The following is a 16,103-nucleotide window of genomic DNA, read 5'->3' on the forward strand; positions in this document are numbered from 1 at the left end:
ATGAATCGTTTTAAAGCATGCCAAGAGAAGAAGCCAGCAAATAGGTTTTTCTTTAAAGAAAAGAAAAGAACGAAGAAGAAAAAAGAAAAAGAAAAAGAAAAAGAAAAAGAAAAGAGAAAAGGAAAAAAAGGAAAAAAAAAAGAAAAGAAAAAAAAAAATATCGAAGAATCCTCTTCATTCGTCTTTAACTGACGTTCTAGCAATGGAGGCGACCGCTTGAAAAATTCTTAATTTTCTCTTTATCTCTCTTTCTCTTTTATATATCTATCTGTCTGCCTGTTTGCATCTTAATTACTCGGGAGTCTGATGCAAAGATCTCGTAAATTAATCGACGATCGTTAGAAGCGACCACGACTGCGAAATATCCTAATCGCCTATGGAGAACGCCTACGTGTAAAGTGTCATCAAAGAGGATAATTTTATATAAACATAAAAATGATAATATAACAAACAGAATGATATAGATCAATAATTTTCAAGCATAAATTGAAAATTATCGAAAGAATGTATATATATATATATATATACATTCTTTTTTTCATATAATATATATATGAAAAGATGTATGTAGGTATGAACATATATATATATATATATATGTATATAATAATTGTTTTAATGTATATATTTCTATGTCTCAGGTAAAATATGGAACAAAATATATCATGAGACTTTTCTATCGCTAACCAAAGAAAGATAAACAGCGGCTATCCTCTTTGAATTATTTATAAGAAACTCAAGACTCATACTAGTTCCACTCGGTGAACTCGTATGATTATCAAAATTGCTATGGAAAATGATATAACGTCTGACATATTTCGTGTAAGAGAAGGATAAAAAGAAGGTAAAAATAAATAAATAAATAAATAAATAAAAGAAGAAAAAGGATAAGAAGGAGAAGAGAAAGAGAGAGAGAGAGAGAGAGAGAGAGAGAGAGAGGGAGAGAGGAACAGAGAGGTAGAGGGAGAGAAAGAAAAAACGTCAGAGAGAAGAGTCAAGTAACATTACGGTTACTCAAAGATTCCTTTCACTTATGGAGAACAGAAAGAGAGAAAGAGAAAAAGAAAAAAAAGAGAGAATAAAAAAAGAGAGAAAGAGAAAAAAAGAGAGAGAAGAGAGAGAAAGAGACAGAGAGAGAGAGAGAAGACATTGCTACTGGAGTAAGGCCAAATATCCTAAAAAGGCCTTGTTATTTCATTACAGTGGCTTTTAACGGCGCGATATACCTTAAGAACTATGTCTGAACGCATTGTGAATGGCACTAAGACTCCCCGTGGTTGACCTTGGCACTAGATTTGTCAGAAAGTTAACTCTGATTCTCTCTGATGCGTGTCGCGCTTGATCCCGATAAAAACGGGAACAAGTAAAGTACATACACATGCAAGTAAATACTTATATACGTATAAACATAAGTGTATCAATGTATAGATGTATCAATGCCTTTAGAAAGAGAAGATGCACCTACGTTTTGTGATTCGTTGTTCTCGTCGTCGTCATCGTCGTCGTCGTCGTCGTCTTTGCCGTTGTCTTTGTCGTCATCGTCATAGGTGAACGTGGGAAAGGAAGATCTTACACACACGATAAGAAGAAACGATATGGCGAAGAAGGATTTAAATCTTTCAAATCAAATTTTATCTCTTTATCCGACTTTTGCTTTGTTTTTTCTTTTTTTTTTTTTCTTTTTTTTTTCTTTTCTTTTCTTTTCTTTTCTTTTTTCTTTATTTTTTATTTACATAATATTCACTTTTTCTTTCTTTTTCTTCTTTTCTTTCAAATCAATCTCCAAAATACGAATATTCATATTTATTTTATTTCTTTTTTATATTTTGTTTTTATTTTTATTTTTTAACAAGCAAATTTATTAATACTCAATCTCACCGCGACGTTTATTTAATTAGTGTCAAAATGAATTTAATCCTTTTGTTGGCTCGCTATCGATCGCTGAATTAATTATTCTGAAAAGAAAAGAAATTCTTTCTCTCTTTTTTTTTTTTTCTTGATTCCTTTTTTATCTTTTGTTCTTCTTTTTTTCTCTCGTTTTTCATTTCATTCATTTTTCTTTATCACAAATATATCGACGGTACATTCTTGACGAATGTACGAACGAACATAAATTTCCTTATGTTTATCATATTTTTTTTACATTGCAGACAAATATTAGTACGTTCTGCATTCTTCATTAGCTTAGAATGAAACTTTAATTCGCGCTTTGTTTTTCATTTTATTTTTTAATACAAGCAAGAATCGACTGTCACGTTCGTCAATCTCGAATGAAATTTTATACGATATAGAAACATCTTAGCCGTCTCTGTTCACCTTTAATGATTATTTCTATAAACCGCTAGAAAGAACGTGAGCGATAGCAAAACCATGGAGTAGTTTCACCGTTGAAAGTTTTGTCAGGTCGGTGTACAATGTGCAATGCAATTCGGCTCTTCCCACGTTCTTCCTAATACTTCTTGCGCGATCGCGTAATCCTCTGCATAATTCTTCCTCGTAATTATTTCCTCCTCTTTAACCCTCTCCTCTACACATAATATATTCTACACACGCCCATGGTAGTGGGGCCACGTTTACGACCGAACGCTAATAAAGGATCGGGCTTTATGCCAATCTTTTAACTTTCAGTTACATTCGAAGATAACGTAATCGATCGTCTATTAAAAAGTAGTAAGAAAAAAAAAAAAACAAAAAAAAAAAAGATCGATACGTATCGATAAGCATCGATATTTAAAATTATATGATACTTTTATATAGAATATATATTTAATCTTCTATTTGATCGAAAAAAAAAAGCATTTGATTTTATCTAATACTTTTATTTTTGTGAAAATAATTTTCTATTAAGAGGGAGAGTGAAAGAGAGAGAGAGAGAGAGAGAGAGAGAGAGAGATAAAACAAAAAAGTAAAATTTCGGTAATTTAATTCTACTTTTCACATTAAACACGATATCGACTTAACATTCTATTAACGAGAATTCCAATTGGAAACTCCACTGATTAGTAACTCGATCATCATCTCGTAAAATTGAATTTCGACTTCGAGGAAAGATCTCTTCTTTTTTTTTTCTCCTTTTCTTGAAACAATTAAATGACGATATTAGAGAAAATCAACTTATCGAGACCCATTCCTTCTTATCGGTCTGCTACTTTCCATTAAGAAATTTCCAGTTCCTTCACTTTGGAAAAGTCAATTTGTATTTTCCATGAGGAAAAGTTTTCACTCCATCTTCTTACTACACTATATACAAAAGTTAAATATCTGCAGAGACATACTCACTTCATCTAACTTCACAATTTTACTTTGAACAATTATAGTCATATCGTAGTCACACAATTTTACATAGAAACATTATACATAGACATTATTAGATTATTTCGAAAGATGCTTCTTTTTTTTTCTTTTCCTTTTTTTTTGTTTTTTTTCTTTTTTTTTCTAAACATCCTCGAAGAAAATTTATTTCTTTTCTTTCGTAAGGTTAACATTTTTGTTCGAAGAAGTCGAATTTCTTATTTTTTTTTTTTCACAAGTCAAAACGTTCTAATAATTCGAAGATAAAAAAGAAATAAAAATGTTAACTCATAATTGCGCAATTATTTTTTTGTTTTCTTTTCTTCTCTTTTGTTTTCTTTTTTCTCGTTAAAGATACATAACAATTTGTCATAACAAAACGTATCATTTAAAAGTTATACAACATGAACACGTTAGATGTTTCAACCTGTACATAATATATACTCATCGATATTCTACTTTTACGAGCGATCTTTCCGCATAACTTACACATGGGACTTTTAAAGCCAAAAAAAGAAAAAGGAAAGGAAAAAGAAAGAAAAAAAAAAAAAAAAAGAAAAGAAAAGAAGTAGACATGAAAACGTTTACGTACTCCATACGTACAGGTATATACAAACGTACACGTACATATTGAGTTTTGTGCCATATCGAAGAAAATACTTTAGATAATTCTATATTCTTATATGCGGACTCCGGAACGTCTGTCTATGGTCATCATCCATCGGAAAAATATTTCGAAAATTGTACTTTACACAATAAATCATAAAATCGACAGATTTATATGATCCAACAACACATAACTAACATCGTTTATATTTCCTCAAGATTCGTTTAACCAATCCAAAGGAAAAAAAAAATTTGTCGTTTTTCCTATCGAGAAAAAGATATTATTTTTTTATCACTTAAATTTATTTCTAAAAGTTCTAACGATCGTTAAACACTTGATCGATTGTTTCCTAATAGGATTAAAAATCATTATTTTATTTATTTATTTAATAAATTTATTATTTACTTTGACGATATTTTTTTACGAAGAAAAGATTCGATATAATCATAACGACGATTAAAACGATTAATATTAAAACCGTCTATCTATTTTTAACACATCTGTCAAATAATCAAAAAAGATTTGTCGATTAATAATTTCGATAATAATTATGATTTTGATAATCGTCAAATATAAAAAAATCTAAAATCTATCACTTCGATAGAGTTTGATAGAGTTTTAGTGTCAAATATAATCCCTGTCAATTGCGAAAGTGATAACAAAGAGGGAAAAAAAAAGAACAAAAAAAAAAAAAACAAGAAATAGATAGATAAATAAAATATATAACTCTGACAGGAAGTTTGGACGAAAACGAACAAGAGAAAAAGCAAATATTGTATTTTTCTCTATGCATTGTTTTCTTTTTAATTGCTCGTATATATGTACGTCCATGTCGATATCCAAATGGATGAACAAGGAGTCTCGCGATTGGACAATTGGAAGTGGAAGCTCTCACAAATTTTGTAGAAACTACAAGAGAGAGAGATAAATAGATAGAGAGAGAGAGAGAGAGAGAGAGAGAGAGATTTAACAAAGGAGAATGGAGAGGCCAACCATGCACTTCTGTAGAAGGATCGAATATCGACAGCAGAGCCTTCCTGTACGCTCGCATGATCAATAAACGTTCATTTACTGCTCACTTTGAACAATGCGTTCAAGTGTATACGGTATTTGCGTGCAATACAATATTAGTTACCCTCAACATACTAACTTAACAAAAATTCTTTATTTAATGAAACAAAGAATATTTTTTTCTGAGAAAAAATTTTTTCGCCCTCCTTCATAACGAAAATCATCATTAATTTCGATCGTACGATCTTAAGATACGAATCGTTCAATTGTCGTAATGAATTTGTAAGTTTAAAAAGAAAAAAGTAACAAGAAAAAAAAAAAAGAATATAAAGGTAATAAAAGTAACATAAAAGAAAAAAGAAAAACCGAAAAGAAAGAAGAAAAATAATATCTCTTATATAAGATAAATTTAATATAAATATTTTTATATTTATATAAAATTTCAATGTTTTTTATATAAAAATTTATTAACATTTTATACAAAATATTTATATAAAATTGGATATATTATAAGGAATAAAATTATTTTTAAATTTATTAAAAATATTTTAAATTCGATCGAACAACGATATCGGATTATTTGATAATGAATTTAAAAAAAGAATTGACGTTATCATAATCTCGATTAATTAGTCATTACGTTAATGTAATAATGTAAAAAATGTACAAATTTCATTCTTCTTGTTTTCCTTTTCTTTTCTTTTCTTTTCTTTTGCTTTCCTTTCCCTTCTTTCTTTTTCTTTTTGAAATCTCGAAAAACATGAAATTGCACAAGCGAGGAGAGACTCTCATCGGATATAAAAGCAAGAGATGATCTCGCATACGTTCGTAAAGATACATACATACGTACATATGTTGATAGAAGTTTACGTAATCGTTCTGACCGAGCGCGAGGAACAAAGATAATCAATTTGAACGTCACGAAAAAAGCAAAGCATCTCGCACACCTATAGATATACGACATACACACGATTTCCTCATTAGTAAGACTTAAAGGTATATACATTTATATATATATATATATATATATATATATATATATATATATGTATATGTATGTATATGTATGTACGTATGTATGTGCCATACTATACTGTACTGTACCATATTGCTGAGATGAGTCACGCGAAAAGCGCATAACCGCAAAAACGGACTTGGCGTTTATTAATTAACATAACTCCTCTGTTCGTTGCCCCATTTGTTAGAACGTAAGCACGTAAACCCATAACCACGGGCTCACGAATAGAAATTAACACGCGAAAGAACCTTGACTTTCGCGATGCATTGTTCGCGAATCAAAATGCATAGATGACAGTTTGAGAAAGGAATAGCTCGTAAAGTGGAGCGATGATTTATCGATTCTTTCGTCAGAACTATCTACAATATCTATTTATGTATGAATCTACTACTATATATAGAACGTACGTCTATATATAATACATTATACATACGTCTATGTATGTACGTACATATATCGATGATGTCGTCTTCTTTCTTGTTCGTTATAACGTAACTGGAACGCGAAACAAAGAATATCTCGTGCTCTCTCAATGATGGATTAATCCTCAAAGAAAAATCATTTCTCAGCTTTTATTTCAATTAAAACTAACCAATAATTACTATCAGATAAGACATGTTATTTAAATGATCAATATCTTCTATCTATTATGTGTATATGTATATATATATATATGTGTATGTGTGTGTGTGTATGTATATATATATATATATATATATATTATTAAAGAATAATATATATATATATATTATTAGAGAAATAATGAGTAATAATAATAGAACCGATGAAAATCATTTTTTCTATCAATTAAAATTATGATTAATATGAATGATTTCATTTGTTAGTTGAATTGATTACTTTTTATATATCATAATAATACTTTAAACTTCTATTCTTGCAAATTCCATATGTCGTTAAATAACAACAATCGTTTAATTAACGAACGCGTGAAATACTTTAATTAGTATGGCTTTGTCAAACTCTGAACAGGCGTTATTACTTGTGAAAGAGTCAATAAACTCGTTTGCGATTGTACCTCATTTATTTCTTCTTGTGTAATCCCTGTAACGTTTTGTAATAGCGTTTAGAAAATTAACATTTAATTATTATTATTATTATTATTATTATTATTATTATTATTATTATTATTATTATATTATTCTTTTTTATTGTTTTCATTATTCATTTCGACGTATAAAAATGATTGCAAAAATCAATTGTCTATAGTCGATCGAAATTAGCTATTATCGAAGGATTGTTTAAAGGACCTTTCTAAGATTTGTTTGTTCTAATATCTATGACAAGCATTTTGTGACAAGCGCATATATAAACCTTATTCTATCACGATCGATTTCAACTTCCCATGATTATGTCGTAATAATGATCATTCCTTCAGGGCTAACGCGATTGATTTCTTGCAACGAAATCGTTTATAGATTTTGCAAGGTATAATACGATCTTGAATTAGTATCCTTTAAAAGAAATCATTAGAATAATCGTGAGATCAAATTTCGTTTGGTTTGTTATTAAGAAAAAAAATAAATAAATAAATAAAAATAAAAATAAAAATAAACAAACAAACAAAAAATAGAAAAAAAAGGAAAAAGAAATTTCTTGATATATAACATATGTAGCACAACATATATATATATATATATATATATATATGCGTTTATGTATTGCGTTATGTATGTGTGTATATGTGCAAATACACATATACACACATACATATATATATAAATGTATGTGTAATTTAAAAAGAATTTAATATATCTTTCTTTTTTTGTCCATTTTACGAAGAAAAGTAATACACAAAAAATAATTTTATTAATATATATGAATGTGTATATGTTGTATGTGTGTATATATATATATATATATATATATATATATATATATATATATATATATACATATGTATGCATATTCGTGGTTGAAACGTTCCAAAACTTTCTCACAAATGACAGCACAAGAGTATTTAGCAGTACGGATTTAGTATAGTTACGTTGTACAATGGTGGTAATAAGTGTTACATAAAAGGCACCTCTTTCTCCGTGAGCGAGTAGTATCTACTCGATAAGAAGAAACTAGAAGGGGCATGAGGCAACAAGTAAACGGAATGGAGCTTCTTCGTGAATGTTCACGAAGTATAGAATCGTACGACATGTCAATCACGATCAATGCGCCTTCGATTATTTCCTTTGTGAATCGCTTCGATGTTCTTAGCTTGATTGGAGCCAACTTAATTACTTTATACTTTCAAATATGTTATTACTTAAGTTCATCGTTTTTAATCATTTTTCTCATATAAATAATTTCATGTGACATATTGAAAAATTATAATAGAAATTTTAATGTTTCTGAAGTTGTTACAAACATTTCTGTGAAATTAAAAAATTTTGTTGACAAAAAAAAATAATGTAAAATAAATTTGTATGACTTGTTGTACGCTTTACTTTTATAACAATGAACATATATATATATATATATATATATATCAATGAAAATCATATTACAATCATTTTTATTTATACGATTAAACGTAGTGAATATTGTTTTTCTTTTTCGTTTCATTTCAAAATCTCATCGAATACAGATTGAATCGAAAGTTTTTAGATGATTTTAAAGATCAATTATTAATTTTCGAGACTTTTCAAGGCAATTTATTTTTTCCAAAGGTTGTAAACAATTTCTAAACAAAAAAAAAGTTAACTTATATTTTGATCCATCCTGTAATTGTCAGACATTACTCGAATCTTTTTGTTGTGTTAGTGTAATAAAATTGAAAAAAAAAAAAAAATAACTCAATGTTTTCCAAAAAATTCAGAATTATCATCCAGAGATCTATTAAATTAAAAATATCAAATCCAAATCTTCAGAAGAATGAAAGATGATCGAAAAATGCAATATAATTTTACGTCGCATGCTACACCTGTCATCCTCTCTTTCTCTCTCTCTCTCTCTCTCTCTCTCCCTCCCCCTTTTCCTTTATTCTCTTCTTTAAAAGAATATAAAGGTATGTACCACTACCATTCGAAAGTTGCATAATTTCAGACGACTGCTTTGTCTTCGCTTAGAATATTAGCCCGTCGAAAGAAAACGATCTCGTTCCTTGAGATGAATGCCTTTATTGTCTATCTTAAAGAAGAAAAAAAAGAAACATGAAAAGAAAAAAAAAATTATTATATACTATTTATTTTGATTTCTTTCTTAACGAATCGTAAAATATCGCTACTTAAAGTAGATACACGTCTCTTTTTTCTTCATTCAATTTTTTTTTTTCGCATCTCCACGCGTTTTTAAGATAATGGACTGATTCATCCTCTTAAGTGCTACGTTATTTACGTATACTGTTAAATGATGAAATATCGTTGCTGAAGGAAGCGAAATTTCATGGTAGATCTTGCGAAATAGATCGAAAGCGAATCGCTTATATAGCAATTAACGTGAATAATCAGATTTTTTTTTCCTTTTTATAAAATTCTTTGACCATTTATTATATATATATATAATAAATAATTATATATATATAATATATATATATAATAAATAATTATATATATATAATATATATATATAATAAATAGTGTGTGTGTGTGTGTGTAGCAGAAATCAAATCATTTACGTTGCATCAATCGATGTAATATACTTATCAATATGATAATATTTACAGAATATATGTAAAACGGATCTACAAAACAAATACACGAGGATGAATAAAAAGTTTCTAGGCTTGTAATTTTGCGTTGTAAACAAAAAAGAAAAAAAAGAAAAGAAAAAAGAAAAAGTAAACCCTAAAAGTAGTCTCGAAAGAGTAAATCTCGAAAGTAATCGATTTTTAAAAATCACTTAAAAGCTCTTTTAGCTCTTTGTCCTGTATAAAAAAAAAAAAAAAGAAAAAAAAAAAGAAAAACAAACAAAAAAGAAAAGAAATTCTTTTTCGAAACATATTTACCATTATTTTATTTAATTATTTATACATTTCTTTTAGCATATTATTCATTTCAATTCGGAGCTCATTGTTCGCTGTATCTATACCTTGTTTATGGCACGAAGGATTATATTATAGCTTTGTTAAAGAGCAACGTGTCTCAGCAGGAACTTTGTCCCGTTCTATTCGGCGAATGCTGATGTATCAATGTCAGTCACTTTCCAATTTAACTCACAGCGATGTTATTTCATTTAGAAATACTCAATCGTTTTATCACACCGCATTAATTCTTAACCCCGTTCGAATGTCAGGTCAGGATACTCGTACTCTTTGAATTTTCGACTTGTTCGCATGAATTCATCGAATCCTTGAGATCACGAAGTATCATCAGCCATGTCAACTGTGTCATATACTGACAGACCCTTTCTTTCTTTTTTCTCTTTCATTCTTTTTTTCTTTCTTTCTTTCTTTTTTTCTTTCTTTTTTTCTTTCTTTCTTTCTTTCTTTCTTTCTTTCATTCTTTATTTTCTGTCAGTCTGTTCATCCAAGAAATCATCGAGCCTATGCACGAACGCAACTTCCAACTTAGGAAACACGTCGTCTTCGTTGTAATATTCTATTATACAATGACAAAGCGGCGACGTCAAAGGTCAGGAAGATGAATAAATTCAATGGGGAAACAAAAAGAAAACGTAATCCTTACGTTATTTCGACACTTTTCCCATTTCGGTGAGAGACAGTAGTGTACGTCAATATTTTTCACAAAAATCATTTTTTCTTCTCTCTCTGCCCCCTCCGTTCCACCCTCCCTCTCTCTCTCTTTCTCTCTCTCTCTCTCTCTCTCTCTCTCTCTCTCTCGAATTAAATAACTTTTTAAATATCTCAATTACTTACATTTTCAAGAAAAACGATATTAAAATGTCTTTTTCATCTAAAATACCCAGATACATATGTCTGGCTACTTAAATGAATTTCACTGACTATTTTCTATTAGAATCTTTAAAAAAGAAAAATAAATAAAAATAAATAAAAATAAAAAAACATAAAAAAAAAACAATTACGTCTACCAAAACAAATTAAATAATGGAAATGAATCGTCGTAATTATTTATATTATTCGAACACGTTTTATTCATTACAGTTGTAAAATTTTTCAAGAAATTCTACAGAGAGAAATCTAAGAAATTACATTTTCAAGAAAAAAAAAAAGAAAAAACCTAGTTACTATGCGAAAGCAAATGATAGGAGAGTAAAAGAATCGATCGGTCTGATTTTTCCTCGATCGAGATCACCATTGGAGAAGAAAAGAAAGAAATCTGTAGATAAATAATGAACCAACGACAAAGATGACAATGAAAGATCCACAAAAGATATATTAAAAGTAGAAAATAATTCGTTGTGTTTCAAAGGCAACAGAGAAGACACCGTAAAGAATGCAACTAATTATCTATCAGCCACACAGGAACATTGATTAACGAGAACGCGAAGTAACGAAACGAGGACGTACTGAAAATCATCTAATGAACGACAACTACAACAATCTAGATGATTAAAAAGATTAAAAAGATTTTTTAAAATGATAAAACTCTTTCTCTCTTTCTCTCTTTCTCTCTCATTTTCTCTCTCTCTCTCTCTCTCTCTCTCTCTCTTTCTCTCTTTCTCTCTCTCTCTCTTTCACTGTCGCTCTCGACGAATAAATTTCCATATCTTTATATTTTCACACCGATTATATTAATATATAGATATTAATATATTCTATATAAACAGTCTATTATCGATAATAATCGAATTTATCGATTTGCTATTGTAATAAGAAACACAATACAAAGATAATATTATGATTATAGTAATATATCGTTAAATATTGGGTGGGCCGAAATAACTTTAAAAGTCAATTAAATCATCCTCGATACACTTCAGATAATTTCGTATAATTTGAAAACGAAAATAATAAATTGGCTTAAATAATCTCTCTCTCTCTCTCTCTCTCGCTCTCTCTCTCTCTCGCTCGCTCTTTCTTTCTATCGAAAAAAAAAAGAAAAATAAACAGATTTCGAAAATCATTCAAACGCTTTTGGCCCACCTAATGACCCTGTATTAATTAAATCAACAAAAATATATTTAATATCCCATATTAATGTTGATCGCATGGATTTCCATCATTTTATCTCTAATCAGGTTGAAAACCCTTCAATCATCGCAAGAGATATCGATTTCCATAATAATTATGATATCGGGAGTTTCGATATTGATTTTGGTCGAGTAACCAAAGCTGTGTTAGTGGATACTATAAACGTTCTCGATGTCGGCTCCTTGTTATACCTAAACTATACTTTTCTATTTAAAGACGTTTCCTTGAGATCTTGAAAGCACTCATCTGAAATCAAGGAAGTAGCACTTTTACGAGCTCGTAAAAGGATAATTGACCAAACACGAACATGAGATTTATCAACTAGATTTAATTTTTATCTTCGATTTTATTCCGTCAAGGATGAGAATGCAAAAGTAAAGAAAAGTATAAAATAAAATAAAATAAAAAAAAAAAAAAAAGATATATTTTTTATCGAACCATGGACATCGGTCTAGTTTTATCTCTCTTTCGTTTTACGAACATCCTCTCAGTTCTCTTGTCGTCCTTGCGTTGTCATCTTTCTTATACATAGATTCAGTATTTTATATATATATATACGCTTCTGTCTGTGTGTATATTTTTTTCTTGTCAGTCGTTCGCCAACTAATTGCGAAATAATAATGAAATTGCAATTTACGGGCGGCGAACATGAGACGAGGTGCACCGTGAGAATACGAGATGCAGGATGTACCGGGCACTTTCTTGCATTATTCGACCTTCGATCGATCGATCGATCGATCGAACGAACGTTCGGTTGCTCGGTCGGTCGGTCGGTCGGTCGGTCGGTTGGTTGGTTGGTCGTTCGTTTGTTCGTTCGTTCGTTCGTTGATCGTGACGATGGAAACATAGTCCACTCGTTGTCGACTGTGGACCGATATTTCAGAAAATCAAAACCGTTCTCTTCACCTTCTTCTTCTTTATTTTCTTCTTCTTCTTCTTCTTCTTATTATTATTATTATTTTTTTTTTTTATTTTTATTTTTTTTTTTATTTTTCGATCCTTTTTTTCTTCATTGTCGTCATTCATCGTTAACGCGCGTTTATAAAGACGATCATCATCACCGATTATCTTAGCCGTAGTTGTGATCGTGGTCGCGTTGAAAGATCAAGGAAATAAATATCATTCGAGCCAATGAAATTGAGGAGGAGTCACATCGGAAATGTCAGTCTCGCTCTAAGTACAATAACCTTAACACACAGATGTGTATTAATAATAATAATAATAATAATAATAATAATAATAATAATAATAATAATAATAATAATAATGCCGATCATTGTTACGAATAGTTTTTCATTTTTTAACTAAAATCTTCCTTTGTTTCTATCTCTTTCTTTCTTCCATCTACGAGGATAGAAACGCCCCCAGAAAAAAAATTCTTTTTTTGTTTTTTAAAACATAAATTTCGTTCTTAAAGTAAAATGCATTTTAAAGTGAAAGAAAAAAAAAAACCACGAATTATTTTACCCTGATATTATATATACAAAAACATATAACAGATTTAATATCTTATATATGCAAATATATAGATGTTATCTATATATTAAATATTTCTTTTTTATTTTTCATAAATAAACCTAACAATCATTCATCGTATTTGTCAGTCCATTTATCTAATAATTTTAAAAATCTTCAAATAATTATTTATTATGATTGCAATTATACAAAGAGAAAAGGAGTTTCACTTGGAATAATCTTCTTGTTGAATGATCATCAATGAGTTCAAATCACCTTTGAAAATCATCGATTGAACATTTCGAAATTCAGATAAAAAACCGACCCATCCATCGTTCGAACGTCTAAATATTTTTCTTCCTTTTTTTTTATCCTTCTTTCTTTCTTTTTTTTTATCCTCCTTTTTTTTTTCTTTCATCCACTTAGAATTACGATTAGTATCGTAACACGTCAGTCGACATTATTGCTCAACGAAAATCCGTTCTCGATGATTTAGGAACGAATCGCTAAGATTCGATCGCTTGGACTCAAGCTCCGGCTAATGGGCATTTATTCAATCGATCAATTATACTTAGTCGTTACGTTCAACATCGCAACTTCTTCGTCGTGCACATCCCCTGGAATTAAATTCTCGTTAGAGAGATCATAGGAGATGTGTCAGAGGTGAAATAAATGTATGTATACATGTACGAATGAATATACACCTAAAATAAATATGTATAAGTATATGTATATGTGTATGTATGTATATATATATGTATGTATATATATATGTATATGTATATATATATATATATGTATGTATGTATATATATATATGTATATATGTAAAATAAAAAGGACGAAGTAAACGTTCGTTGAGAATCAAACGAGTTATATCATTTTTTGATGTTCATGGAAAGATCAAAACGATTTATACACTAGATCATTAATTATCCTCCCCTATAAAGATCGACTAGATCTATCATGGTCATTCGATACCACACGTTCTCTTCTCTCTCTCTCTCTCTCTCTCTCTCTCTCTCTTTCTATCTATCTATCTATTTATCTATCTATCTTTCTCTGTCTTTCTATCTTAACATTGCTCCAATTATGGAAACCCTTATTATCGATCAGACGAAAGGGTGTCATTGCCAATCGTCACTCATCGAATGATTCTCTCGAATGTGGACCAATGATTCTCTTATTTTCTATAGAAATGAAAATTAAAATTTTATATATCATATAAATAACACAATAAATATTTTATCGAAATTAAATATTTTCCGATGATTTTGTATCAGTAATTTGAAAAAATAAAGTAACCTAAGTGAAAAATCTGTTTCTAAATTTTTCGATAAAAAAAAAAAAAAAAAAAAAGAAAGAAAAAAAAAAAGAAAAAAAAACAAAACAAAACAAAAAACAAAAGAAAAAGTTAATCAAATCGAATCAACGTATATTTGTAATAATGTGAAGTTAATAAGAAGGAAAAAAGAAAATTCCGTTTAATCAGACTAGTATATCATAATTATTTCCTTTTTTAAAGACTCGCAAAAATTCCTATAAATAATACGAGTAATATCGAGTAAGTATTGAGAAAAAAAGAAGTTGGAATTTTTTCAAAGGAATACATCAATGATCTCAAGACGCACAACGATCGAGAACTCTTTGGTGAATGCTCGCAAGAGCCTTTAGTTCGTATAACACTATCTAAACGCTGTCATCTAAATCGGTAGCCGTTTATAAGGCACAATCTATCGACTTCTGAGAGTGATTCACCCAATGGTATGCGAGTCGATCGATTGAACGATTCATCGATCGTCGATCGATCGTCGACGTGTGTTTTACTCCGTTAAACTTTCACGCCTTATGATCAATGTCTAAGTTTATCGTTTACCTTTTCTCTCTCTCTCTCTCTCTCTCTATCCCTCTCTCTCTCTCCCTCTCTCTCTCTCCCTCTCTCTCTCCCTCTCTCTTTCTCTCGCTTTAAAAACACCTACACACTTTATACTGATGATTGCCGATTTCCAAAAATAGATAAACGCTTATATGTAACTATGTAATTCGAGATAAGAATCGTGTAAGATCAACGATATGCAAACTCGATCAAATTGGGTTAATGTTATAGTCATGATCTTACTGATAGATTCTATTCTCTTTTTTTTTCTTTTGTTCTTTTTCTAAACATTGTCCATTTTCTCTATTAAAGTACGGATATATTATATTAATTAAAGCGTATCATGTAACTTGTTAAAACAATTTGATTAATTTCTTTATACTTTTTTAATATTCCAAAGGAAAAAAGAAAAAAAAAAAAAAAAGGAAAAAAAAAGAATTCATTTCATCAAAAATAAAATTATAAAATTAGATCCGTTTGCGATTAAATGAAAAGAGAAAAAAGGAAAAAAAGAAAAGAAAAATAACGATTCCAAGAACGAAAGAATAAAAAATAACATCTATGTACGTTCGTACGGAGCTTTATTGTCTAAATGTTATTTAACATACATGTGTATGTATGAAACAAATCTCACGCGTTACGTTATACATTCTTGACGCAAAACAACTAATTAGAAGACAAAGAAAAATCATAGCAACGTTGCTAACGTGATGACTAAAGGAAAAGATAAAGAAGAAATATTAACAAAAGCTACATCCTTAAGGAACGTTATCTAGTTTTTTGT

Source organism: Vespa velutina, chromosome 7 (assembly GCF_912470025.1).
Source record: "Vespa velutina chromosome 7, iVesVel2.1, whole genome shotgun sequence".
NCBI lineage: Eukaryota > Metazoa > Arthropoda > Insecta > Hymenoptera > Vespidae > Vespa > Vespa velutina.